The sequence below is a fragment of the Arachis stenosperma genome, chromosome 10 (genome assembly GCF_014773155.1).
Source record: "Arachis stenosperma cultivar V10309 chromosome 10, arast.V10309.gnm1.PFL2, whole genome shotgun sequence".
In the NCBI taxonomy this organism is placed as follows: Eukaryota; Viridiplantae; Streptophyta; class Magnoliopsida; order Fabales; family Fabaceae; genus Arachis; species Arachis stenosperma.
The window spans coordinates 63,145,949-63,172,277 of record NC_080386.1 but is presented as its reverse complement, the minus strand read 5'-3'; the positions used below and the strand labels follow the sequence as shown (position 1 = coordinate 63,172,277).

The 26,329-nt window shown below is 43.4% G+C and overlaps 1 non-coding gene across 1 annotated transcript; it reads left to right on the top strand.

Moving 5' to 3' along the window:
* The first annotated feature begins 20,144 nt into the window (after positions 1–20,144).
* On the top strand, positions 20,145–20,252 carry LOC130959418 (small nucleolar RNA R71). The gene has a single exon (XR_009078498.1). It is a non-coding gene; the product is annotated as a small nucleolar RNA R71 (small nucleolar RNA).
* Positions 20,253–26,329: the final 6,077 nt, after the last annotated feature.

The following is a 26,329-nucleotide window of genomic DNA, read 5'->3' as shown; positions in this document are numbered from 1 at the left end:
TCCGATTGTACCTGAGCGCCGTTCGTCGTTTTAAGGCTTCTTCCTGGATTCGGGCTCTTTCTCGGACCTCGGGGAGGAGGTCGAGTTCTTCCCTTTGTGCCTGCGGGTTCCCTTTTTCGTTGTAGAAGATGGTTCTAGGCGATCCTTCCTCTATTTCGATAGGAATCATTGCCTCCATCCCGTAGGCTAGTCGAAATGGTGATTCTCCCGTTGTAGAGTGTGGAGTTGTCCGATATGCCCATAGCACCTGGGGAAGCTCTTCGGCCCATGCCCCTTTGGCTTCTTGGAGTCTCCGTTTTAACCCAGCCAAGATAACTTTATTTGCAGCCTCTGCTTGTCCATTGGCTTGTGGGTGTTCGACTGAGGTGAATTGCTGTTTGATTTTCAGTTCGGCCACCAAGTTCTGAAAACTTGTGTCTGTGAACTGTGTTCCATTGTCTGTTGTGATGGAGTAGGGGACTCCGAACCTCGTGACAATGTTTTTGTATAGGAATTTGCGACTTTTCTGAGCCGTAATGGTGGCTAAGGGTTCAGCTTCGATCCACTTTGTGAAGTAGTCGACCCCTACTATGAGGTATTTGACTTGCCCCGGTCCTTGGGGAATGGGCCGAGTAGGTCAAGTCCCCATTTTGCGAAGGGCCATGGTGCGGTGATGCTGATAAGGTCTTCGGGTGGTGCCTTGTGAAAATTGGCGTGTTTTTGGCAGGGGGGCATATTTTCACAAATTCCGTAGCGTCTCTTTGTAAGGTCGGCCAGTAGAACCCGGCTCGGACTACTTTTTTGGATAATGCCCGAGCTCCGAGATGGTTCCCACACATGCCTCCGTGGACTTCCTCGAGGACGTTCTTTGTTTCTGAGGTCGGGACGCACCTAAGGAGGGGATTTGAGAATCCTCTTCTGTACAATACGTCGTGAATTAGCGTATAATTCTGGGCGTCTTTCGTGAGTCTTTTAGCTTCCTTTCTTTCGGCGGGAAGAGTTCCCGACTTTAGGTAGTTGAGTATGGGGGTCATCCATTCTTGCTGTTGGCTGGATATATTTAGTGTTTCTTCCCCTCTTAGCACGGAGGGGGATTGTAAGGTTTCCTGGAGGAGACTTCTGTTATTGCCTCCGGGCTTGGTGCTGGCGAGTTTTGAGAGGGCGTCTGCTCGGGCGTTTTGTTCCCGAGGTATGTGCTGGATCTGTATTTCTGAAAAGTGGCGTAACTGTGCCTGTGTCTGGTCCAGGTATTTCTTCATAGTTGGGTCTTTGGCCTGGTAGCTTCCATTTACTTGTGATGTGACGACCTGGGAGTCGCTGAAGATCGTGATTTTCTGGGCTCCGACCTCTTCAGCTAGCTTTAGACCGGCTAGTAGGGCCTCGTATTCGGCTTGGTTGTTTGAAGCCTGAAACTCGAACTTTAGGGATAGTTCTATCCGCGTTCCTTGGTCGCTTTCGAGTATAACCCCGGCTCCGCTTCCTGTTTTGTTTGAGGACCCGTCGACATACAGGTTCCATGAGAGTGGGGTTCCAGGGGTTTCAGTGTATTCTGCGATGAAGTCGGCTAGATACTGAGATTTTATGGCAGTCCGGGCTTCATAGTGGAGGTCGAACTCGGACAGTTCCACCGCCCATTGTAGTATTCGTCCTGCCAGGTCTGTTTTTTGCAGGATGTGTCTCATGGGTTGGTTTGTCCGGACTTTGATGGTGTGGGCTTGGAAGTAGGGACGGAGCCTCCGAGCTGTGAACACTAGGGCGTAGGCGAATTTTTCTATCTTCTGATAGTTTAATTCGGCCCCTTGTAGTGCTTTGCTTACAAAGTATATGGGGCGTTGTCCTTGGTCATTTTCTCGTATTAACGCTGAAGCGACTGCTCGACTTCCAACCGAGAGGTATAGTACGAGTTCTTCTCCTTTTAAAGGTCGGGTTAGGATTGGTGGCTGCCCGAGGAATTCCTTGAATTCTTGGAAGGCTTTTTCGCACTCCGGGGTCCATGAGAAGGGTTTCCCTTTCTTTAGGAGCGAGTAGAGAGGTAGTGATTTTATCGCTGATCCTGCCAAGAATCTTGATAGGGCGGCTAGCCTTCCGTTTAGCTGCTGTACTTCTTTGACACACGTCGGGCTCTTCATATTGAGTATTGCTTGGCATTTGTCCGGGTTCGCTTCGATGCCTCTTTGAGTCAGCATGAAGCCTAAGAACTTTCCGGCTTCTGCGGCGAAGGTGCACTTTGTCGGGTTAAGTCTCATGTTGTGTTTTCTGAGGGTGCCGAAGATGCTGGTGAGGTCGGTCAGCAAGTTTCCGTCTTCTTGTGTCTTTACCAGCATGTCGTCCACGTACACCTCCAGCTGTAGTCCGATGTGCTCTGAGAACACTTTGTTCATTAGCCTCTGGTATGTTGCCCCTGCGTTCTTCAGCCCGAAGGGCATTACTACGTAGCAGTAGTTTGCCCTTGGGGTTATGAACGAGGTCTTTTCTTGGTCGGGTCCGTACATCGGGATTTGGTTGTATCCCGAGTATGCGTCCATGAAGGAGAGATATCTGTAGCCTGAGGCTGCATCTACTAAGGCGTCGATGTTTGGCAGTGGATATGGGTCTTTGGGGCAGGCTTTGTTGAGATCCGTGTAATTGACGCACATCCTCCATTTTCCGTTAGGCTTTTTTACCAGGACTACGTTTGCGAGCCATAGGGGGTATTTTACTTCCCTAATGAACCCTGCATCTAGCAGTGCTTGTACCTGTTCTTCTATTGCTTGCATACGCTCGGGTCCGAGCTTCCGGTGTCTTTGTTGGACCGGTCTGGATCCCGGGTATACTGATAGCTTATGGCACATTAGGTCGGGGCTTATGCCTGGCATGTCGGAGGCTTTCCAGGCGAAGAGGTCGGAGTTCTCCTTTAAGAGGGTTATGAGTCCCTCCTTTAGGCCTGCTTCGAGGTTTGCTCCTATGTTTGTTATTTTTTCAGGTGTGTTCCCAATCTGGACTTTTTCGGTTTCTCCCTCTGGTTGCGGCCGAAGATCTTCTCGGGCTTGAACTCGTCCGAGTTCTATTGTGTTGATCTCTTTCCCTTTTAGGCTCAGGCTTTCGTTGTAGCATCGCCGCGCTAGTTTTTGGTCGCCTTTTAGGGTAGCTATTCCCTTTGTGGTAGGGAATTTCATACAGAGGTGTGGGGTTGAGACTATAGCTGCTAGTCTGTTTAGGGTTGGTCGCCCGATGAGGGCGTTGTATGCTGAAGTGACGTCGACTACAATATAGTCGATGCTCAACGTTTTAGATTGCTCGCCTCTTCCAAAGGTAGTGTGTAGCGAGATGTATCCTAAGGGATGGATCGGGGTGTCCCCTAGCCCAAATAGGTCGGTGGGATAGGCTTTTAGCTTTTTTTCTTCAAGTCCGAGCTTGTCGAAGGCCGTTTTGAACAGGATATCTGCTGAGCTTCCCTGGTCAATCAGGGTTCGGTGTAAGTTGGCGTTTGCTAGGATAATGGTGATTACCATTGGATCGTCGTGCCCGGGTATTATCCCTTGAGCATCTTCTCGGGTAAATGAGATAGTAGGTAACTCGGGTAGGGGACTGTCTTCTCGGACGTGATAGACTTCTTTGAGGTGTCTTTTTCGCGAGGACCTGGATGTTCCTCCGCCTGCAAAACCTCCATTTATCATGTGAACGTGCCTTTCGGGGGTCCGAGGGGTTTGTTCGGCCCGACCTTCGTTATCTCCCCGCCTTCTCTTCCTGGTCTCTTCTCCTTTTTCTGCTATGTATCTGTTGATTTTTCCTTCTCTGGCTAGCTTTTCTATAACATTTTTTAGGTCGTAGCAGTCGTTAGTAGGATGGCCGTAGAGTTTGTGATATTCACAGTACTCGGACCGATCTCTCCCCGCTCTCTTATGTTTTAGAGGTCGAGGCGGGGGAATCCTTTCGGTGTGGCACACTTCTCTGTAGATGTCTACCAGGGAGACTCGGAGGGGGGTGTAGTTGTGGTACTTCCGTGGCTTGTCCGAGTTGGGTTCTTCTTTCTTCTTCTGTTCCCGATCTCGATCTCGGAGTGGGTAGGTTGATTCCTTCCTAGAAGAGTCTCTTAGCTGGGAGGTTTCTTCCATGTTGATATATTTTTCTGCCCGCTCCTGCACCTCGTATAGGGAGGTCGGGTATCGTTTGGATAGGGATTGGCTAAACGGTCCCTCTTTTAGGCCGTTTGCTAGTCCCATGATGGCTGCTTCAGTGGGTAAGTGTTGTATGTCCAGGCAGGCTTTGTTGAATCGCTCCATGTATTCTCGTAGGGTTTCTTGGTTACCTTGTTTGATCCCGAGTAGACTGGGGGCATGTTTTGTCTTGTCCTTTTGAATAGAGAACCTTGTTAGGAACTTTTTGGTCAGGTCTTCGAAGCTGGTGATTGATCTTGGTGGCAGGTTGTCGAACCACTTCATGGCTGTCTTGGTGAGAGTGGTGGGGAAGGCTTTGCATCGAATGGCGTCGGAGGCGTCGACCAGGTACATTCTACTTCTGAAGTTGCTGAGGTGGTGATTTGGATCGGTGGTGCCGTCGTAGAGATCCATATCGGGTGGTTTGAAGTTTCGCGGTACCTTCTCCTTCATGATCTCTTGTGTGAAGGGATCATGGCTGTCTTCGGGGGTGGTGCCGCGTCCTGTCCGATCTTTCAGGTTGGCCTCTATTTTCCGTAGTTTTTCTTCTAATTCTCTGCGCTTGCGAGCCTCCCTTCTCAGATCTTGTTCAGTTTCCTTCTGCCTCTTTATGTCCTCTTCGAGTTGTTTCAGTCGGTTTTGTTGTGCCCGGACTGCTTCTAGAATTTCCGAGCTTTCTTCTTTTTCGGGATCTTGCGGATCTTTGTTTGGGAGTGATGTCTTTGGGCGATTCTGTTTGTTTCCTCCTGGAGTGCGTGGTGATAGAGGGCTATCCGGACGTTCTCCAGTGTCGATTTCTTCCTCTTGTTCAGATGCAGCGTGGTCATTGTTGTGAGGGTCGTCCGCCATGGTAGAGGGATGACTTCCAGGTCCCCGGCAACGGCGCCAATGTTCCGAGGGTTACCTGAAACGTGTAGCTCGGTCGTCTGGCAAGACCCGAGGTGGGGGTTCCGTGGCCCGAGCTTGATGTACTGAGCGGCTGGGGGTTGTACCTCCAATGACACTCTGATGCTTAAGTTAGCATGGGTCCAAGCAGATATATGTAGAATATAGAATGTGTTATACCTGGGTGCTTCCAGTGTATTTATAGTAGTTGGCCGTGATCTTCCCTGGATAAGATATTCTTATCTTATCTTATCTTTTGGGAGTTTTATCTCTATCTTTGCGGAACCGCCTCTTCTAGGCCTATTTCGGCCTTTAGGTTTTGGGCTGCGTTCCTTTTGATGGGCCTTCCTTGCTATGATGTCCGAGGTCCGACCTTTAGGCGTGGGCCTTTGGATGAGGTCGGACCTTTCGTGGATTGGCCGAGTATGAGGAGCTCGGTCAGGGTACGAACATACATGATGTTCTATTGAGTCCTTTGGGAATGAGTCTTTATGTTCCTCTGTCACCTCTATTAGCCTTTGTGGATGTGAACTCCTAGGCTCACATACCTCCACAACCTCCTTCTGCATTGAGGTTTCACTTGATACATGGACCTCTCTATATTGTTCTTCCAAGTCTTCCTCCAAACCCACAGATTGGCCCTCATCCTTCTTGCTTAGCACTCCTAAATGCTTAATCGTTCATTCTAAGTGCTCATCCATCTTTTCGAAGAGGGTTCCTCGTTCTTTCTGTAACATCCCGCATTTTTGAAAATATAATTATAAATAAATTGTGATTTTATTTTATTAATTTTAAACTTTATAATTTTAAAAATTATTTTTATTAGAAATAATTAAGTAGATTCGGAGGTAATTTCATTTTAAACAAATTAATATTCTTAAGTAATTTTATATAATGGAATATTTTGTATAATTTTAGTAATTGAAAATTAAGAAAGAATTGTACAATTTAATTAAGTAATTTTTATTATGAATAAGTTATGACTTGTTATTAATTTGGACTCTTTATTTTATAAACTGAACAATTAAGAGTAATTAAATTAGTTTTACTAATATTTGGGTTTATTTAATTAATATTCTTGTGTAATTTTACAATTGTTATTTCATATAATTTGAAATTAAGATTTAGTAATGGAAGCAATATATAACTTAATTTAAGAAATTTCTATTATAAATAAATATGGTTTATTTTATTAGTTTGCACTCTTGAAGATTAATTTACTAGGAATGATTAAATTGATTTTGATAAATACTTTATGTTCCGATGGTTACCTGAAACTGTAGGTTGATCTCGGACGAGATCTTCTGTGCTGGTCGGAGCCGACGTGTCCGGCAGGTGTATAGCGGCCGGAGCTGGTGTGTCCGACTTGTGGAATTGAGAATGTTGCTAATCCCTTGTCACCAAGGGTGGGGGTACCTGCAAGGGACTCCGATACTTAAGTTAGCAAGGGTATTAAACAGGTATTGAGTAGAATCAGATTATGAGTTATACCTGGGTGCTCCAGTGTATTTATAATGGTGAGGAGTGACCTTTTGTGGATAAGATAAGCTAGTTATCTTATCTTATCTTTATCTTCAAATGAGGTCATCTTATCTTCAAGGGAACCGCCCTTCTCTCTGTAGGATTGTGATGAGCGGATAATTTATACGCTTTTTGGCATTGTTTTTAGGTAGTTTTTAGTAAGTTCAAGCTACTTTTAGGGATGTTTTCATTAGTTTTTATGTTAAATTCACATTTCTGGACTTTACTATGAGTTTGTGTGTTTTTCTGTGATTTCAGGTAATTTCTGCCTGAAATTGAGGGACTTGAACAAAACTCTGAAAAAGGCTGACAAAAGGACTGCTGATGTTGTTGGATTCTGACCTCCCTGCACTCGAAATGGATATTCTGGAGCTACAAAACTCCAAATGGCGCGCTCTCAACGGCTTTGGAAAGTAGACATCCAGAGCTTTCCAGCAATATATAATAGTCCATACTTTATTCGGGAATTGACGACGTAAAGTGGCGCTCAACGCCAAGTACATGCTGCTGTCTGGAGTTAAACGCCAGAAACACGTCATAACCCGGAGTTGAAGGCCAGAAACACACTATAACTCGGCGTTCAACTCCAAGAAAAGTCTCAGCTCGTGGATAGATCAAGCTCAGCCCAAGCATACACCAAGTGGGCCCCGGAAGTGGATTTATGCATCAATTACTTACTCATGTAAACCCTAGTAGCTAGTCTAGTATATATAGGACATTTAACTATTGTATTAGACGTCTTTTGACCATGTTACATCTTTGGTCTCAGTTTTGTTTTATTCTTCATCTTAAGAGGCTATTGATCACGTTTTGGGGGCTGGCCATTCGGCCATGCCTGAACCTTTCACTTATGTATTTTCAACGGTGGAGTTTCTGCACACCATAGATTAAGGGTGTGGAGCTCTGCTGTACCTCAAGTTTCAATACAATTAACATTATTTTCTATTCAATTCTCTTTTATTCTTATTCCAAGATATACGTTGCACTTCAACTTGATGAATGTGATGATCCGTGACACTCATCATCATTCTCACCTATGAACGCGCGTGACTGACAACCACTTCCGTTCTACCTTAGGCCGGGCGCTTATCTCTTAGATTCCCCAACAGAATCTTCGTGGTGTAAGCTAGATAGATGGCGGCATTCATGGGGATCCGGAAAGTCTAACCTTGTCTGTGGTATTCCGAGTAGGATCCCAGGAATCCGGAAAGTCTAACCTTGTCTGTGGTATTCCGAGTAGGATTCCGGTATTGAATGACTGTGACGAGCTTCAAACTCCTGAAGGCTGGGCGTTAGTGACAGACGCAAAAGAATCAAGGGATTCTATTCCAACCTGATTGAAAACCGATAGATGATTAGCCGTGCTGTGATAAAGCATTTGGACCATTTTCACTGAGAGGACGGGATGTAGCCATCGGCAAGGGTGATGCCTCCAGACGATTAGCCATGCAGTGACAGCGCATAGGACCATTTTTCTGAGAGGATGAAAAGTAGCCATTGATGACGGTGATGCCTTACATACAGCTTGCCATGGAAAGGAGTAAGAGGGATTGGAGGAATCTAATAAGAAAGTAGAAATACAAGAGGAGCACAACATCTCCATACGCCTATCTGAAATTCGCACTATTGATTTACATAAGTATTTCTATCCCTTTTTATTTTCTGTTTATTATTAATTTTCGAACTCATCATAAACCATTTAATCTGCCTAACTAAGATTTACAAGGTAACCATAGCTTGCTTCATACCAACAATCTCTGTGGGATCGACCCTTACTCACGTAAGGTATTACTTGGATGACACATTACACTTGCTGGTTAAGTTGAACGGAGTTGTGAGATTCTCTAACAGTGCCTGTAACTCTTTTGGTCCAACAACAACACTAAGTTGTTGGTGCCATTACCAGGGATTATTAAGATCCCAATTCATCACACCATGATCTCTTTGGGGTATTTTTGATTTCATACAAATACAAAGAGACTAACTTTGAGGATCACAATTTCGTCCACCAGCTTGGGATACCTTAGGATTTGGGGCGTGTTCCTCTATTTGGGCCCTTCTTTGGGCTTTCCTGGTGACTTGGCCGAGCTCTTAAGAAAGAGGTCGGGTTGTCCTGACCTAAAGAGGTCGGTCACTTTGTCTGTCGAACATCCCGGGTCGGACAGTTCGATCCAGGGTATGAACAGTGCCCCTGCTTGAGCTCGGTCTTCTTTTTTAAGGTCGAGTCCTTGACTTTGGTCCTTCTTTGGTGAAGCTGAACTCAAGCATCTTGTCGATTCCTTTGTAGTAGTTTTTGAATATAGAATGTTTCCTCTAAAAGCGCGCGCTTTTATATCGGTGCTTTGGGAACGTGCGAGGGTTTAATGCTTTCATTAATTTTAGCATTAATTGCCCCGTTTCCCTTTGCTCTCTGTTTTTTGTCTGCGCTTCTACTTTCTTGTGTTGCGGCGTCGCTTGGCATTTTTTCTGGAGCTTCTATTTTCGCCTGGAGTTTTGCAGTTTTGCGTTTCTCCCTGCGACATTGCTCTTGTTCGCATTCTTTCTTTTGCTTGTGAGAGGGCGTTTCCAGATTTTGTCTTCCATCTTCAATTTCTTTGAAGCTTGCCACTCTTTCAGGTTGGTACTAGCTTTCTTGCTTCTTTCGTAGCTTCGTCTTCAGTTTTTAGGTGATGCTTTGATTTTGCATGTTTGAAAGTTTGAATCTTTTCGTGGTCTTGTATTTGCTTGTCATTGTAACATGTTTTTCCTGTCTTTCTTTTATGCATTCTCTTGGCATTTCTGTCGAGGCTTTCTATGGTTTTATTGTTGCTTCTGGTTGTTTCCTGTCTTTGATGATTTCTACTTGGCGTGCTTTGATGACTTTTTGTGTTTTTCTTTGATGAAAATTGTTTGCTATTTTGAATTCTTTCTGAGAAATGCTGGGGTGCAAGCTGTAGATCTTGCCTGGAAACTTTGCTTTGTTACTGCCTCCAAAGGATGCCCCAGGACTTTGGTTTGGGTCTTGGGGTTTTCCTTTTCTTGTTTCTTCGCCTGTATCGTATTGACCGAGTTGTTTTCTCCCTTTGTCCGGGATGTTTTTAGTAACCCCATCTTCTTTTCTTATTTGTAGGATTAGTTGGCCTCATGTCTTCTCGCAATAACATTGTAGAGATGTCTTCCAGAGTTCCCGAGGGGATGTTCGATTGACTGGACTCCCTTGTTTTGTTGTGTGTTTCTGTTGTGGATGCTGAATTTTGCACAGAGCTGAGGAAGCGCCATAGGATTTGTGGTAACAATGCCCGTGAGGAGTATTACGAGCTTGTTGCTCCTGATTCTGATGAGAGAGTTTGTTTTCCGACTTCCATTGAGAGGGAGCGTCCCTTCTTCTATGCCTATGAATACTTCTTCAGTCTGTTGAACGTTACTTTTCCTTTTACTGCTTTCGAGACCGACCTGTTGTGGTCGTGTAATATTGCCCCATCCTTGCTTCACCCAAATTCCTGGGGTTTTATTAAAATTTTTCAACTTCTCTGCCGAGAATTAGATGTAACACCCTCTCAGACTCTTTTCCTTTATTTGTTTGTTTTCGCCAAGCCTGGCGGTTCTTCAAAAAAGAAAGCTTCCTGGGTTTCCTTCAGGTCCGCCAAGGGCCATAAAGTTTTTGCTATGTATGATGAGTCGTTTAAGGACTTCAAGAATTACCTCTTTAAGGTTCGTGCTGTCGAGGAGGCCCGCCCCTTTTTTCTTGATGAAAATGATGAGCCTTCTCTCCCTCTAGAGTGGCAGAGGGATGTGAGAGTGTCTCGCTATACCTGGGAGATGCTTGATGATGTTGAGCATGCCTTTGTTGTTGTTCTTGAGGATCTATGGGGGAAACCACCCCATCTTGATACAAAAAGGTTTCTGAATGACCCGTCCTTGGTTCGGACTATTTTGGGTACTTGTCTGACTTGTTTCTATACTTGTTTCTTAATTTTTCCTTCTTCTTATTGACATTGTAACTCTTTGCTGTGGCTGATTCTGTATTTACAGAGATGTCAAAGAACAATGACCCTATGAGGGCCTTTAAAAAGGCGGAGAAGGCAACTGCTACTCTGAACATCTCGGCCAAGGTGGTCGGAGAGGGATCTTCTCAGGCCCCCGTGAGGCTTCCTGTGCCGAGTTCTCCCGGACCGAGGAAAGCAATTCCTACTCCTCGGTTTCGTCAGGTTGATCCTCCACAGACTTCTGCCGCTGCTTTTGGTGCTCTTTCTAGTAAGAAGCAAAAAACAACTGAGCCTTTCAACCTTGATGCTCCCGATTTTGATCCGATCGAGTTTGTAGATCAACAAATTAGTCCTTATGGTGCCCTCGATATGGATGACGTATCACTTCTTCATCATTTTGATTATGTAACTCGAAGTGGTATTAAGTTGGCACACATGGGAGCGGCTCTATATCGAACTGCTCAAAGTCTTCCTCTTCATGCCACCAAAGCTTTTATGGATGAGGCCAAACGGGAGTTTGATCGGATAAAAGGCTTGAAAGAGGATCTCGAAGTGAAAGTGGCCAAGATGGAAAAAGATCTGGCGAATGAGAAGGCGAGTTCCCTCTCTTTGGCTACCTCTGTGAGGCTGGCTGAGGACACGGCACTGAGGCATAAGGATAGCTATCTCAAATCTTATTGGGAGGGAATGCGTCTGAAGGAGGAGTTGGAGAACGTCCGAGCTGATTACTCCGAGCTTCAAGGTCATCTTGTTGACAATGTAACTGCTCCCTACAAGAACCTGAAGGAGCAGGTTCAAGTTATTGCTCCTGAGGCCAACCTTACTCTCTTCAGCCTCGACAATGTTGTGAGGGATGGTAAGATTGTCCCTGATGACCAGGATGATGATGATGCTGACCCTCCCCCAGTACCTTCTGTCAAAGTGTCGACCTCCTCGGTTCCTCCCGTTACGTCTGATCTGGATTGCCAGATTCTGAACCGGGATGATGGAACTGTAGATGCTGTGCATATTCAGACTTGCCCTCCTTCTCCCCGTACTGATGCTGCCGGGAAGGCTCCAAATCTTGGTTGACCTTCTTTTTTAAGTATTTGTGTAAATAGCCCGGTTTGTGGGCTTTGAACTCTTTTTTGTAAATGATGTTTTGTTGATTGTTGATACTCCAGTTGCTACTTTTAGCAACTTTATTTTGAAAATAAAATGGTTTCTCTTGCTCTTGGGGTTGGCTTCAAGCGGCCTGTTGAGTCTTTGTTTTATGGTAACTGCGATATGCTTGCTTGCAGATTTCTTTAGCATTTACCTGGAATTTTCAGAGTTGTTTTTTATCCATCCTCTTTTGATTGCTTTTGTGGCGAGGTCGAGGTCTTTCGGGTCGAGTTATCTCCCCTTTGTTGGTTGATTTTCTTAATTAATCTTTTTCGAGCAACCCCTTGGGATTACCTTTTATAACTTTTTGTAGCTTTAGTCTGACTTCTTCATGTTGGTCCCAGTTTTGTTACTAGGTGATCCTTTTTCTTGTTTAGATCTTGTTTAGATCTCTTTTGAGGTTTTACCTTTTGTAACTTTATCTTTTTCGGGCTGACTTCGTCATGTCGGACGTCGTTGAGTTACTCGATAATCCTCTTTCTTGGACCTTTGTTCAGGTCTTTTTCAGGGATTTATCTTTTGTAACTTTATCTTTCCGGGTTGACTTTGTCACGTCTGGCTCTGTCGAGTTATTTGATAATCCTCTTTCTTGGACCTTGTTCAAGTCTCTTTCAGGGATTATTCTTGTGTTGTAGGAGTCAATCTCTTCTAAGTTGTTTTCGTAATCCTCTTTCTTGGACCTTTGTTAGGTCTCTTTCAGGGATTACTTTTATAACTTGTCTTGTAGGAGACTGACTTCGTTAGGTCGATCTCTTCTAAGTTGTTTTTGTAATCCTCTTTCTTAGACCTTTGTTAGGTCTCTTTCAGGGATTACTTTTACAACTTGTCTTGTAGGAGACCGACTTCGTTAGGTCGATCTCTTCTAAATTGTTTTTGTAATCCTCTTTCTTGGACCTTTGTTAGGTCTTTTTCAGGGATTACTTTTACAACTTGTCTTGTAGGAGACCTACTTCGTTAGGTCGATCTCTTCTAAGTTGTTTTTATAATCCTCTTTCTTGGACCTTTGTTAGGTCTCTTTCAGGGATTACTTTTACAACATGTCTTGTAGGAGACCGACTTCGTTAGGTCAATCTCTCTTAAGTTATAGCAATTCCTCTTTAATAGGGTTGGCTAGACCTCTTTCCAGGGATTTGCTGATAACTTGGGTTGACTTGGTCCGACTTTTTAGTGTCGGCCAGTCTTTTTTAGTTATTATATAGCAATCCATAAGACCTCGTCAGGTTCTTTTTGGGATCACTTTCGATAACTTCTTGCATTATTCTGTGTTCATCTTTGCCGATTTGTAGATGGTGGTTTCTGTCCTGGTTTAATCGACCTTTAGGTGAATCGCGTTTTCACCTTTGTCTGTCGATCATTCATATCGAGATCGTACAGTGAATATGTTCTTCACTTTCTGTTCGATCCGTTGCTTTATAATCGGACGATGAATGCTTCAGATTAATGCGTCTTGGGAATTTGTAGAATATCTGAAATGTATTTTATTTAAAGAAAGTGCAAATATATACAGGCAGGAGTTTTTCATACCCCTATGTCGCATTAAATCTCAATCTTGACACCTCATTAAAAAACCTTTTCAGGAAAAAGAGTGCATCTTGTGATGAGATCTTTTACCTTTCCTAACTATAGTACCTTCTTAGGTTACAGGCGTGCCATGATCTGGGGAGTTCTCGTCCCTCGAGTTCGGACAGTCTGTAGTAGCCCTTCCCAAGTACTTCTGTGACTCAGTAGGGTCCTTTCCAGTTGGCTGCCAGCTTTCCTTCTCCGGGTTGAGTTGTTCCAATATCATTTCGGATTAAGATGAGATGATTCTCAGTGAAACCTCTTGGCACTACCTTTTGATTATACCTGGAAGCCATTCACCGCTTTAGTGCTTCTTCTCTGATCCGAGCTTTTTCTTGGATTTCCGGAAATAGGTCGAGCTCTTCTCTTTGAAGTTGAGAATTGGTTTGTTCATTGTAGTGGACTACTCGGGGAGACCCTTCCTCGACTTCTATTTGAATCATTGCCTCCACTCCGTATGCTAATCGAAATGGTGATTCGTTCGTAGTAGAATGGGGGTTTGTTCAATACGCCCATAGGACTTGTGGAAGTTCGTCGGCCCAAGCCCCTTTTGCTTCTTGCAGTCTCCGTTTCAGCCCAGCCAATATGACTTTGTTGGCCGCTTCGGCTTGTCCATTGGCTTGGGGATGCTCGACGGAGGTGAACTGGTGTTTTATATTCAAGTCGGCCACTAGTTTTCTGAAGCTTGCATCTGTGAATTGGGTGCCATTGTCTGTGGTGATGGAGTATGGGACCCCGAACCTTGTAACGATGTTTCTATATAGGAATTTTCGGCTTCTTTGAGCAGTGCCGTTGGCTAGGGGTTCTGCCTCGATCCATTTCGTGAAATAGTCTACCCCTACTATGAGGAATTTTACTTGTCCCGATCCCTGTGGAAAGGGTTCGAGAAGATCGAGTCCCCATTTCGCAAATGGCCAGGGTGACGTAACGCTGATGAGTTTTTCTGGCGGGGCGATGTGAAAGTTGGCATGCTTCTGACATGGTGGACATATCTTTACAAATTCTGTAGCTTCCCTTTGTAGAGTTGGCCAATAGAATCCCGCCCGGAGTACCCTAAATGACTGCATGAGTGTTGATATCATTGACTCTCTGGTAAGAGAGGTCAATATGGCTGAGAGTCTCGAATCAGAGTTAGAGGACATCCTTAAAGATGTTCAGCCTGATTTGGAGGAATCAGAGAGAATAATAGAACCTCTGAAAATCCCTCAGGAAGAGGAGAAACCTCCCAAACCCGAGCTCAAACCATTACCACTAGTGCACGAAATTGTGATCACTACAACTTCGCACCACTGACCAGCAAGTGCACTGGGTCGTCCAAGTAATAAACCTTACGCGAGTAAGGGTCGATCCCACAGAGATTGTTAGTATGAAGCAAGCTATGGTCACCTTGTAAATCTTAGTCAGGCAGACTCAAATGGGTATAGATGATGAATAAAACATAAAGATAGAGATAGAGATACTTATGTAATTCATTGGTAGGAATTTCAGATAAGCGTATGAAGATGCTTGGTCCCTTCCGTCTCTCTGCTTTCCTACTGTCTTCATCCAATCCTTCTTACTCCTTTCCATGGCAAGCTTATGCAAGGGTTTCACCGTTGTCAGTGGCTACCTCCCATCCTCTCAGTGGAAATGTTCAACGCACCCTGTCACGGCACGGCTATCCATCTGTCGGTTCTTGATCAGGCCGGAATAGAATCCAGTGATTCTTTTGCGTCTGTCACTAACGCCCCGCCCTCAGGAGTTTGAAGCACGTCACAGTCATTCAATCATTGAATCCTACTCAGAATACCACAGACAAGGTTAGACCTTCCGGATTCTCTTGAATGCCGCCATTAGTTCTTGCCTATACCACGAAGATTCTGATCTCACGGAATGGCTGGCTCGTTTGTCAGGCGAGCACTCGGTTGTCAGGCGATCAACCATGCATCGTGTATCAGGAATCCAAGAGATATTCACCCAATCTAAGGTAGAACGGAGGTGGTTGTCAGTCACACGTTCATAGGTGAGAACGATGATGAGTGTCACGAATCATCACATTCATCAAGTTGAAGAACAAGTGATATCTTGGAACAAGAACAAGCGGAATTGAATAGAAGAACAATAGTAATTGCATTAATACTCGAGGTACAGCAGAGCTCCACACCTTAATCTATGGTGTGTAGAAACTCCACCGTTGAAAATTCATAAGAACAAGGTCTAGGCATGGCCGTGAGGCCAGCCTCCCAATGATCTAAGAACTAGATGTCCCAAAGATGAAAAATACAATAGTAAAAGGTCCTACTTATAGGGAACTAGTAGCTTAAGAATTACAAAGATGAGTAAATGACATAAAAATCCACTTCCGGGCCCACTTGGTGTGTGCTTGGGCTGAGCAATGAAGCATTTTTCGTGTAGAGACTCTTCTTGGAGTTAAACGCCAGCTTTTATGCCAGTTTGGGCGTTTAACTCCCATTTTGATGCCAGTTCCGGCGTTTAACGCTGGGAATTCTGAGGGTGACTTTGAACGCCGGTTTGGGCCATCAAATATTGGGCAAAGTATGGACTATCATATATTGATGGAAAGCGCAGGATGTCTACTTTCCAACGCCGTTGAGAGCGCGCCAATTGGGCTTCTGTAGCTCCAGAAAATCCACTTCGAGTACAGGGAGGTCAGAATCCAACAGCATCTGCAGTCCTTTTCAGTCTCTGAATCAGATTTTTGCTCAGGTCCCTCAATTTCAGCTAGAAAATACCTGAAATCACAGAAAAACACACAAACTCATAGTAAAGTCCAGAAAAGTGAATTTTAACTAAAAACTAATAAAAAGTATACTAAAAACTTACTAAAACTACTAAAAACATACTAAAAACAATGCCAAAAAGCGTACAAATTATCCGCTCATCACAACACCAAACTTAAATTGTTGCTTGTCCTCAAGCAACTAAAAATCAAATAAGATAAAAAGAAGAGAATATACTATAGACACCAAATTATCAATGAAACTTAGCTCCAAATTAGATGAGCGGGACTAGTAGCTTTTTGCCTCCGAACAGTTTTGGCATCTCACTTTATCCTTTGAAATTCAGAATGATTGGCTTCTTTAGGAACTCAGAATCCAGATAGTGTTATTGATTCTCCTAGTTAAGTATGATGATTCTTGAACACAGCTACTTATTGAGTCTTGGCCGTGGCCCAAAGCACTCTGTCTTCCAGTATTACCACCGGATACATACATGCCACAGACACATAATTGGGTGAACCTTTTCAGATTATGACTCAGCTTTGCTAAAGTCCCCAATTAGAGGTGTCCAGGGTTCTTAAGCACACTCTTTTCGCCTTGGATCACAACTTTATTTCTTTCTTTTTCTTTCTTTTTCTCTTTCTCCCCTTTTTTTTGTTTTTTTTTGTATTCACTGCTTTTTCTTGCTTCAAGAATCTTTTTTATGATTTTTCAGATCCTCAATAACATGTCTCCTTTTTCATCATTCTTTCAAAAGCCAACAATTTTAACATTCATGAACAACAAATTCAAAAGACATATGCACTATTCAAGCATACATTCAGAAAACAAAAAGTATTGCCTCCACATCAAACTAATTAAGCTAGTTTTAAAGATGAATTCGAAATCCTGTACTTCTTGTTCTTTTGTGATTAAAACAGTTTTCATTTAAGAAAGGTGATGGATTCATAGGACATTCATAACTTTAAGGCATAGACACTAAGACACTAATGATCATAAGACACAAACATGGATAAACATAAGCATGAAAATTTCGAAAAACAAGAAAATAAAGAACAAGGAGATTAAAGAACGGGTCCACCTCAGTGATGGCGGCTTGTTCTTCTTCTTGAAGGTCTTATGGAGTGCTTGAGCTCCTCAATGTCTCTTCCTTGTCTTTGTTGCTCCTCTCTCATGATTCTTTGATCTTCTCTAATTTCATGGAGGAGGATGGAATGTTCTTGGTGCTCCACCCTTAGTTGTCCCATGTTGGAACTCAATCCTCCTAGGGAGGTGTTAATTTGCTCCCAATAGTCTTGTGGAGGAAAGTGCATCCCTTGAGGTATCTCAGGGATTTCATGATGAGTGGGATCTCTTGTTTGCTCCATCCTTTTCTTAGTGATGGGCTTGAGGTCATGCCTTCTCAGTTGAACCGGCTTTCCTCTTGAATCTCTCTTCCATTGAGCGCCCTCTTCACAAATGTCTGTGAGGACTTGGTCCAACCTTTGATCAAAGTTGACCCTTTTTGAGTTTGAAAGGGACCTCAGAGATCACCTTCTTCATGGCCACAACTTCATAGAAGTGGTCTTGATGCACCCTTGAGATGAATCTTTCCATCTCCCATGACTCGGAGGTGGAAGCTTTTGCCTTCCCTTTTCTCTTTCTAGAGGTTTCTCCGGCCTTGGATGCCATAAATGGTTATGGAAAAACAAAAAACAATGCTTTTACCACACAAAACTTAAAAGGTTTGCTCATCCTCGAGCAAAAGAAGAAAGAATAGAGGAGAAGAAGAAGAAATGAGGAAGAAGGGAATGGCTTTGTGTTCGGCCAAAGAGGGGGAGAAGTGGTGTTTAGGTTGTGTGAAAGTGAAGGAGTGAAGAAGGGTTTATATAGGAGAGGGGGGCTCATGGTTCGGTCATGTATGGGTGGGTTTGGGAGGGAAAGTGGTTTGAATTTGAAGGGTGAGGTAGGTGTGGTTTTATGAAGGATGGATGTGAGTGGTGAAGAGAAAGATGGGATTTGATAGGTGAAGGGTTTTTGGGGAAGAGGTATTGAGGTGATTGGTGAATGGGTGAAGAAGAAAGATGGTGGTGGGATAGGTGGGGATCCTGTGGGGTCCACAGATCCTGAGGTGTCAAGGAAAAGTCATCACTGCACCAAATGGCATGCAAAAATGCGTTTTGAGCCACTTCTGGTGTTAAACGCCGGGCTGGTGCCCATTTCTGGCGTTTAACGCCGGGTTCTTGCCCTTTCCTGGCGTTTAACGCCAATCTGGTGCCCCTTTCTGGCGTTAAACGCCCAGAATGGTGCCAGACTGGGCGTTAAACGCCCATCTGCTAGCCTTACTAGCGTTTAAACGCCAGTAGGTTCTTCCTCCAGGGTGTGTATTTTTCTTCCTGTTTTTCATTCTGTTTTTGCTTTTTCAATTGATTTTGTGACTTCTCATGATCATCAACCTACAGAAAACATAAAATAACAAAAGAAAATAGATAAAATATGACATTGGGTTGCCTCCCAACAAGCGCTTCTTTAATGTCAGTAGCTTGACAGAGGGCTCTCATGGAGCCTCACATTTTCTCAGAGCAATGTTGGAACCTCCCAACACCAAACTTAGAGTTTGAATGTGGGGGTTCAACACCAAACTTAGAGTTTGGTTGTGGCCTATCAACACCAAACTTAGAGTTTGACTGTGGGGGCTCTGTTTGACTCTGAATTGAGAGAAGCTCTTCATGCTTCCTCTCCATGGTGACAGAGGGATATCCTTGAGCCTTAAACACAAAGGATTCTTCATTCACTTGAATGATCAGTTCACCTCCATCAACATCAATCACAGCCTTTGCTGTGGCTAGGAAGGGTCTGCCAAGGATGATAGATTCATCCATGCACTTCCCAGTCTCTAGGACTATAAAATCAGCAGGGATGTAATGGTCTTCAATCTTCACCAAAACATCCTCTACAAGTCCATAAGCTTGTTTCCTTGAATTGTCTGCCATCTCTAGTGAGATTCTTGCAGCTTGTACCTCAAAGATCCCTAGCTTCTCCATTACAGAGAGAGGCATGAGGTTTACACTTGACCCTAAGTCACACAGAGCCTTCTTGAAGGTCATGGCACCTATGGTACAAGGTATGGAGAACTTCCCAGGGTCCTGCCTCTTTTGAGGTAATTTCTGCCTAGACAAGTCATCCAATTCTTTGGTGAGCAAAGGGGGTTCATCCTCCCAAGTCTCATTTCCAAATAACTTGTCATTTAGCTTCATGATTGCTCCAAGGTATTTAGCAACTTGCTTTTCAGTGACATACTCATCCTCTTCAGAGGAGGAATACTCATCAGAGCTCATAAAAGGCAGAAGTAAGTCCAATGGAATCTCTATGGTCTCATTTTGAGCCTCAGATTCCCATGGTTCCTCATTGGGGAACTCAGTGGAGGCTAGTGCACGCCTATTGAGGTCTTCCTCAGTGGCGTTCACTGCCTCTCCTTCCTCTCCAAATTCGGCCATGTTGATGGCCTTGTACTCTCCTTTTGGATTTTCTTCTGTATTGCTTGGAAGAGTACTAGGAGGGAGTTCAGTAATTTTCTTGCTCAGCTGTCCCACTTGTGCCTCCAAATTCCTAATAGAGGACCTTGTTTCAGTCATGAAACTTTGAGTGGTTTTGATTAGATCAGAGACCATGGTTGCTAAGTCAGAGGGGTTCTGCTTAGAATTCTCTGTCTGTTGCTGAGAAGATGATGGAAAAGGCTTGCCATTGCTAAACCTGTTTCTTCCACCATTATTGTTGTTGAAACCTTGTTGAAGTCTCTCTTGATTCTTCCATGAGAAATTTGGATGATTTCTCCATGAAGAATTATAGGTGTTTCCATAGGGTTCTCCTAGGTAATTCACCTCTTCCATTGAAGGGTTCTCAGGATCATAAGCTTCTTCCTCAGATGAAGTATCCTTAGTACTGCCAGGTGCATTTTGCATTCCAGACAGACTTTGAGAAATCAAATTGACTTGTTGAGTCAATATCTTGTTCTAAGCCAGAATGGCATTCAAAGTATCAATCTCAAGAACTCCTTTCTTCTGATTTGTCCCATTGTTCACAGGATTTCTTTCAGAAGTGTACATGAATTGGTTATTTGCAACCATTTCAATTAGTTCTTGAGCTTCTGTAGGCATCTTCTTCAGATGAAGAGATCCTCCAGCAGAGCTATCCAAAGACATCTTGGATAGTTCAGAGAGACCATCATAGAAAATACCTATGATGCTCCATTCAGAAAGCATATCAGATGGACACTTTCTGATCAATTGTTTGTATCTTTCCCAAGCTTCATAGAGGGATTCTCCATCCTTCTGTCTGAAAGTTTGGACTTCCACTCTAAGCTTACTCAATTTTTGAGGTGGAAAGAACTTTGCCAAGAAGGCATTGACTAGCTTTTCCCATGAGTCCAGGCTTTCTTTAGGTTGTGAGTCCAACCATGTCCTAGCTCTGTCTCTTACAGCAAAAGGGAATAGCATAAGTCTGTAGACCTCAGGGTCAACCCCATTAGTCTTGACAGTGTCACAGATTTGCAAGAATTCAGCTAAGAACTGATGAGGATCTTCCAATGGAAGTCCATGGAACTTGCAATTCTGTTGCATTAGAGAAACTAATTGAGGCTTAAGCTCAAAGTTGTTTGCTCCAATGGCAGGGATAGAGATGCTTCTCCCATAGAAGTCGGGAGTAGGTGCAGTAAAGTCACCCAGCACCTTCCTTGCATTGTTGGCATTGTTGTTGTTTTCGGCTGCCATGGGTTCTTCTTCTTTGAAGATTTTGGTTAGGTCCTCTATAGAGAGTTGTGCCTTAGCTTCTCTTAGTTTTCGCTTCAAGGTCCTTTCAGGTTCAGGGTCAGCTTCAACAAGAATGCCTTTGTCTTTGTTCCTGCTCATATGAAAGAGAAGAGAACAAGAAAATGTGGAATCCTCTATGTCACAGTATAAAGATTCCTTGAGGTGTCAGAGAAGAAGAAAAATAGAAGGAAGAAGGAGAAGAATTCGAACTTAGTCAGATAGAGTTCGAATTGTGCATTGAGGAGGAGTGGTACTCCATAAATGGAAGGATGTGAGAAGAGGGGAAGAGATTTTTCGAAAATTAAGTTAAAAAGATTTTAAAAACATTTTGAAAAAATGATTGATAATTTTCGAAAACTAAAAGTGGGAAAGAAATCAAGTGATTTTTGAAAAAGATTTTGAAAAAAAAAATATGATTGAAAACTATTTTTGAAAAAGATGTGATTAAAAAGATATGTTTGAAAAATTATGCTTTTAAAAAGATATGATTAAAAAGATATGATTTGAAAACAATTTTAAAAAGATTTGATTTTAAAATTAATGACTTGTCTAACAAGAAAAGATATGATTCAAACATTAAACCTTTCTCAACAGAAAAGGCAACATACTTAAAATGTTCAATCAAATCATTAATTGTTAGCAAGTATCTTTGAAAAAGGAAAGAAATTGATTTTGAAAACATTTGATTGAAAAGATTTGATTTGAAAAAGATTTGATTTTGAAAAACTTTGAAAACTTGGAAAAACAATCAAGAAGATCCATCAAAATAATCAAAGTTCAAGTTCAACATCCATGGAAAAAAAAGAAGAAAAAGTAAACAAGCAAAAAGCAAGTGGGATCATCAAGTAACTAAAAGAGAAAATAAGTAAATCAACAAGAAAAATCTAACTAGAAAAAAAAAGTGATGCAAAGAAAGTAAAGGATGAGATATGGAGGAAGTAGAACCTTGAGAAGTGTGAAAGAACAAGGTGAATGTTCTTTTTAAAGATGAGAAAGAAAGGGAAGAGATGTAGTGCCACCAGAAGAGGTGGTGGTCACCGGTGAGTAGCCGGAGACAGAGGTGGTGGAGTATGGAATAGAAGAGGTGAGAAGAGAAGAGAAGGGATGGAAGAAGAAGAAGAAAGAAATAAGAAAGAGGGTGAAGAAGCAGGGCATGCAGCTTTAAAACTGGTTCGTGCAACCGACGCGAGCACGCACGGTGCGCTGGCGTGTCGGTGAGAGTTGAGCGAGGGACACGAGTGCGTCATTGGCGTGCTCGCACGAGTATAGCTGTGCCCCTGGCACAGAACTAGCACAAAGTTGGCATAAGTCTTGGCTTTTTTATACTAGAGTTGAGAGATGGCACAGGCGCGCGAGCGCGCATGGTGCGCTGACGCGTGCCTGATGGGGATGGCTACCGGCGCGGGCGCACGCAGCATGCGGACGCGTCGGTGTGGGCACAGGCTAGGCACAAGAATAGCACAAGCATGGCACAACTCTCGGTTTTGTTGTACTGGGAAGTTTCCAGTGCACCATCGGTGCGCGCGCGCACAGTGCGCTTGCGCATCGATGGTCAAATTGCAAGGGGACGCGCTAGCGGCAGGTACACTGGCACGTGGGAGCTGGCATGAAGTGGACATAAAGTGGGCACAAGGTGGGCACAACTCTCAGATTTTTGGCCCATGAGTAAGAATGCACCACCGGTGCGCGTGTGCATAGTGCGTTTGCGCACTGATGCCCTTTTTCCTTTTTTTTTAAGCACATAGAATAAGCTATTCTAACACATTTTGGCAGGTGTTCAAGCTAGTAGGCAAGAGAACACTTCACAAATTCATGCAGCATTCAAAACATAGTATTCTCTCCACTTCAACAATTCTTCCATACCAAAATAATGAAATCTATCTAAACATCCTAATTATCCAACAAGATCAATAAAACTAGCATTCCTAAGCAATCAACAACATCAAGAAGTCACAAAATTCACAAGAATCTAAAGCTAAAAGCATGATCGTATACACAAGAAAGATCTTACCACGGTGGGGTGCCTCCCACCAAGCACTTTTCTTTAACTTCCTTAAGTTGGACGGTCAGTCGCTCAAGCTTTTCCTTCTCTAGGTGCATCCTCCAACAGGAACACCTCTAGCTCTTTTGGGAGCTTGTAGCCATGGTACTTCTTTACTCTATGTCCATTCACCTTGAAAGTTGCTTCATTTTTAGGATCAAACAACTCTACCACTCCATAAGGCTTTATCTCCTTCACCTTGAATGGTCCTTCCCATCTATAGCGGAGCTTGCCAGGCATGAAACGAAGCCTCAAATTGTAGAGGAGAACCTCATCACCTTCTTGAAAGTCCTTCTTCCGGATGTGATGGTCATGGAATACCTTTGTTTTTTCCTTGTAAATCCTGGCATTCTCATACACTTCGTTCCACAAACACTCGAGCTCCTATAGCTGTAATTTTCTGGCTACTCCGGCTTAGGTCAAATCCATGTTGCACCGCTTTACTGCCCAATAGGCTCTGTGCTCAATTTCCACCGGAATGTGGCATGCCTTACCATAGACGATCCGGAAGGGACTCATCCCTAACGGAGTCTTGTAGGCCGTTCTATATGCCCATAGTGCATCTCCTAACCGGATGCTCCAATCCTTCCTTTGCAGATTGACTACTTTCTCCAAGATTCTCTTAATCTCCCAGTTGGACACTTCTGCTTGTCCGTTGGTTTGTGGATGATAAGCAGTGGCAACCTTATGCACTACCCCATAGCTTGAGAAGTGCCTCTACTTTCCTGTTACAAAAGTGGGATCCTTGGTCGCTCAGGATTGCTCGTGGCGACCCATAACGACACACAATATAGTTTCTGATAAAAGATATGACGGTATTGGCGTCGTCAAGGTGGGTAGGTATTGCTTCTACCCACTTTGACACCTAGTCGACCGCTAACAGAATATATAGATACCCACTTGAGTTGGGAAATGGTCCCATAAAGTCAATGCCCCATACATCAAATATCTCAGAAAACAACATAGGTTGTTGAGGCATTTCATCCCTTTGGGATGTGTTTCCCGACTTCTGGCACTGATGGCAAGACACACATAACCGGTTAGCATCCTTGAATAAGGTTGGCCACCAGAATCCACAATCCAACACCTTTTTTGTGGTCCTTTGTGGGTCAAAGTGGCCACCACATTCGGACGAATGGCAAGCTTTAAGAATGGGTTGGATTTTGGACTCCGGAACACATCTTTGAATTACTTGGTCTACTCCCCTTTTCCACAAGTGAGGGTCATCCCAAATGTAGTATTTGGAATCACTCCTCAACTTATCCCTTTGGTATTTAGAAAAGTTGGGAGGGAAGAGTTTCGCAACCAAGTAGTTCGCCATTGGGGAAAACCAAGGAAAGCTATCCGACACAGCATGCAAGCTATCCAATGGGAATGAGTCATTGATCGGAAATGGATCAGATTTTAAATTTTTAAGTCGGCTTAAATGATTTGCAACCAAGTTTTGAGATCCACTCCGGTCCCTAATCTCAATGTCGAATTATTGCAAAAGCAAGATCCAACGTATAAGTCTAAGTTTTGACTCATTATTTGACAATAAGTATTTCAAAGCTGCATGATCCGTATATACCACTATCTTTGATCCTAGCAAATAAGATCTGAATTTATCTAAAGCATGAACAATAGTTGGGAGTTCCTTTTCAGTAGTGGTATAGTTGGATTATGCTGCATCAAGTGTTTTAGAAGAGTATACAATGACATAAGGGAGTTTACCATCGCGCTGTGCAAGCGCGGCACCTATAGCTTGGTTTGATGCATCGCACATTATCTCAAATGGCAACGTCCAGTTGGGGCCTCGCACAATCGGTACCGTGCTAAGAGCTCTCCTTAGCTCTTCAAAAGCTTTCACACATTCACTATTAAACTCAAAGTCCACATCTTTTTGGAGTAGGCGCGACAATGGCAAAGCAATCTTGCTGAAATCCTTGATAAAGTGCCTATAGAATCCTGCATGTCCTAAAAACGAGCGGACCTTCCTCACAGATGAGAGGTGAGATAAATAGGTGATAACATCGACCTTGGCCGGGTCTGCAAAAACTCCTTCACTAGATACTACATGTCCTAACACTATACCTTGTCTTACCATAAAATGACATTTTTCAAAATTCAAGACAAGGTTAGTGTCAACACATCTAGCTAAGACCTTAGCCAAATTCTCCAAGAAACAATCAAAAAAGTTCCATAAACACTGAAGTCATCCATAAAGACTTCCAGATAATTATCTATTAGATCAGAAAAGACACTGGTCATGCACCGTTGAAAAGTAGCGGGTGCATTACATAGTCCAGATGGCATCCTTCTGTAGGCAAAGGTGCCAAAAGGGCAAGTGAATGTGATCTTTTCCTGATCTTCAGGAGCAATGTGAATCTGGAAGAAACCAGTGAATCCATCAAGAAAACAGTAATGGGATTTACCCGCTAAACGGTCCAACATCTGTTCGATAAAGGGCAAAGGGTAGTGGTCCTTCCTTGTAGCGGCATTCAACCTTCTATAGTCGATGCACACTCGCCATTCATTCTGTACTCTCTTTGTAACCACTTCACCATCATCCTTTGTAACCGCAGTGATGCCTGATTTCTTGGGAACAACCTGGACTGGGCTCACCCACTTACTATCAGAAATTGGGTATATGATGCCTAATCGAGTAGCCTAGTGACCTCCTTCTTTACCACATCAAGGATGGTTGGGTTGAGCCTCCTTTGTGGTTGCTTAACTGGCCTAGCTCCCTCTTGGAGATATATACGATGCATGCACTTGCGAGGGTCAATCCCCAAAATATCGGCTAAGCTCCAACCAATTGCCTTCTTGTACTTTCTGAGAACATCTAGGAGCTTTTCTTCTAATTCACTAGAAAGCTCACTAGCAATAATGACCGGAAACTTTTGGTTGTCCTCTAAGAAAGCATACTTCAAATGAGATGGGAGAGGCTTCAATTCATTCTTTGCATCAAGCTGAGGTTCCTTTTCGTCAAGCTCGTGGAGTTCATTCTCAACAACTTTCTCATGTTCACCCTCTTGGTCATCCGTCTCTTCAACAATATGGTAGCACAACTTGTTATAGTCTTCTTCTTGCACTTTTGCTACCACTTCATCAATTACATCACATCGGAGAATGGAATACTCTTCGGGAGGATGCTTCATGGATTCTTCTAAATTGAACTTGATAGTCTTGTCTCCAACCTCAAAGGAATATATGTCGGTGAAGGCATCTAACTTGAATTTAGAGGTCTTAAAGAAGGGTCTACCAAGTAGAACGGAGGATGAGCTTCTATTTTCTGTTGGAGGCATTTCAAGGATGTAAAAGTCAACCGGAAAGATCAAATCCTGGATTGCCACAAGTACATCTTCGGCTATTCCTGTTACTGTGATCACACTTTTATCGGCTAAGGCAAACCTCGCCGCCGACTTCTTTAATGGAGCTAAATTCAACCGCATAAAGGTAGAAAGCGGCATGATACTTACACAAGCTCCAAGATCATACATACAATCATGAAAAGTGTGTCCACCAATACAACAAGACACCAAACAAGGCCCAGGGTCACCACATTTCTTTGGAATAGGTTCCATCAAGGAGGAAATTGAACTACCCAAGG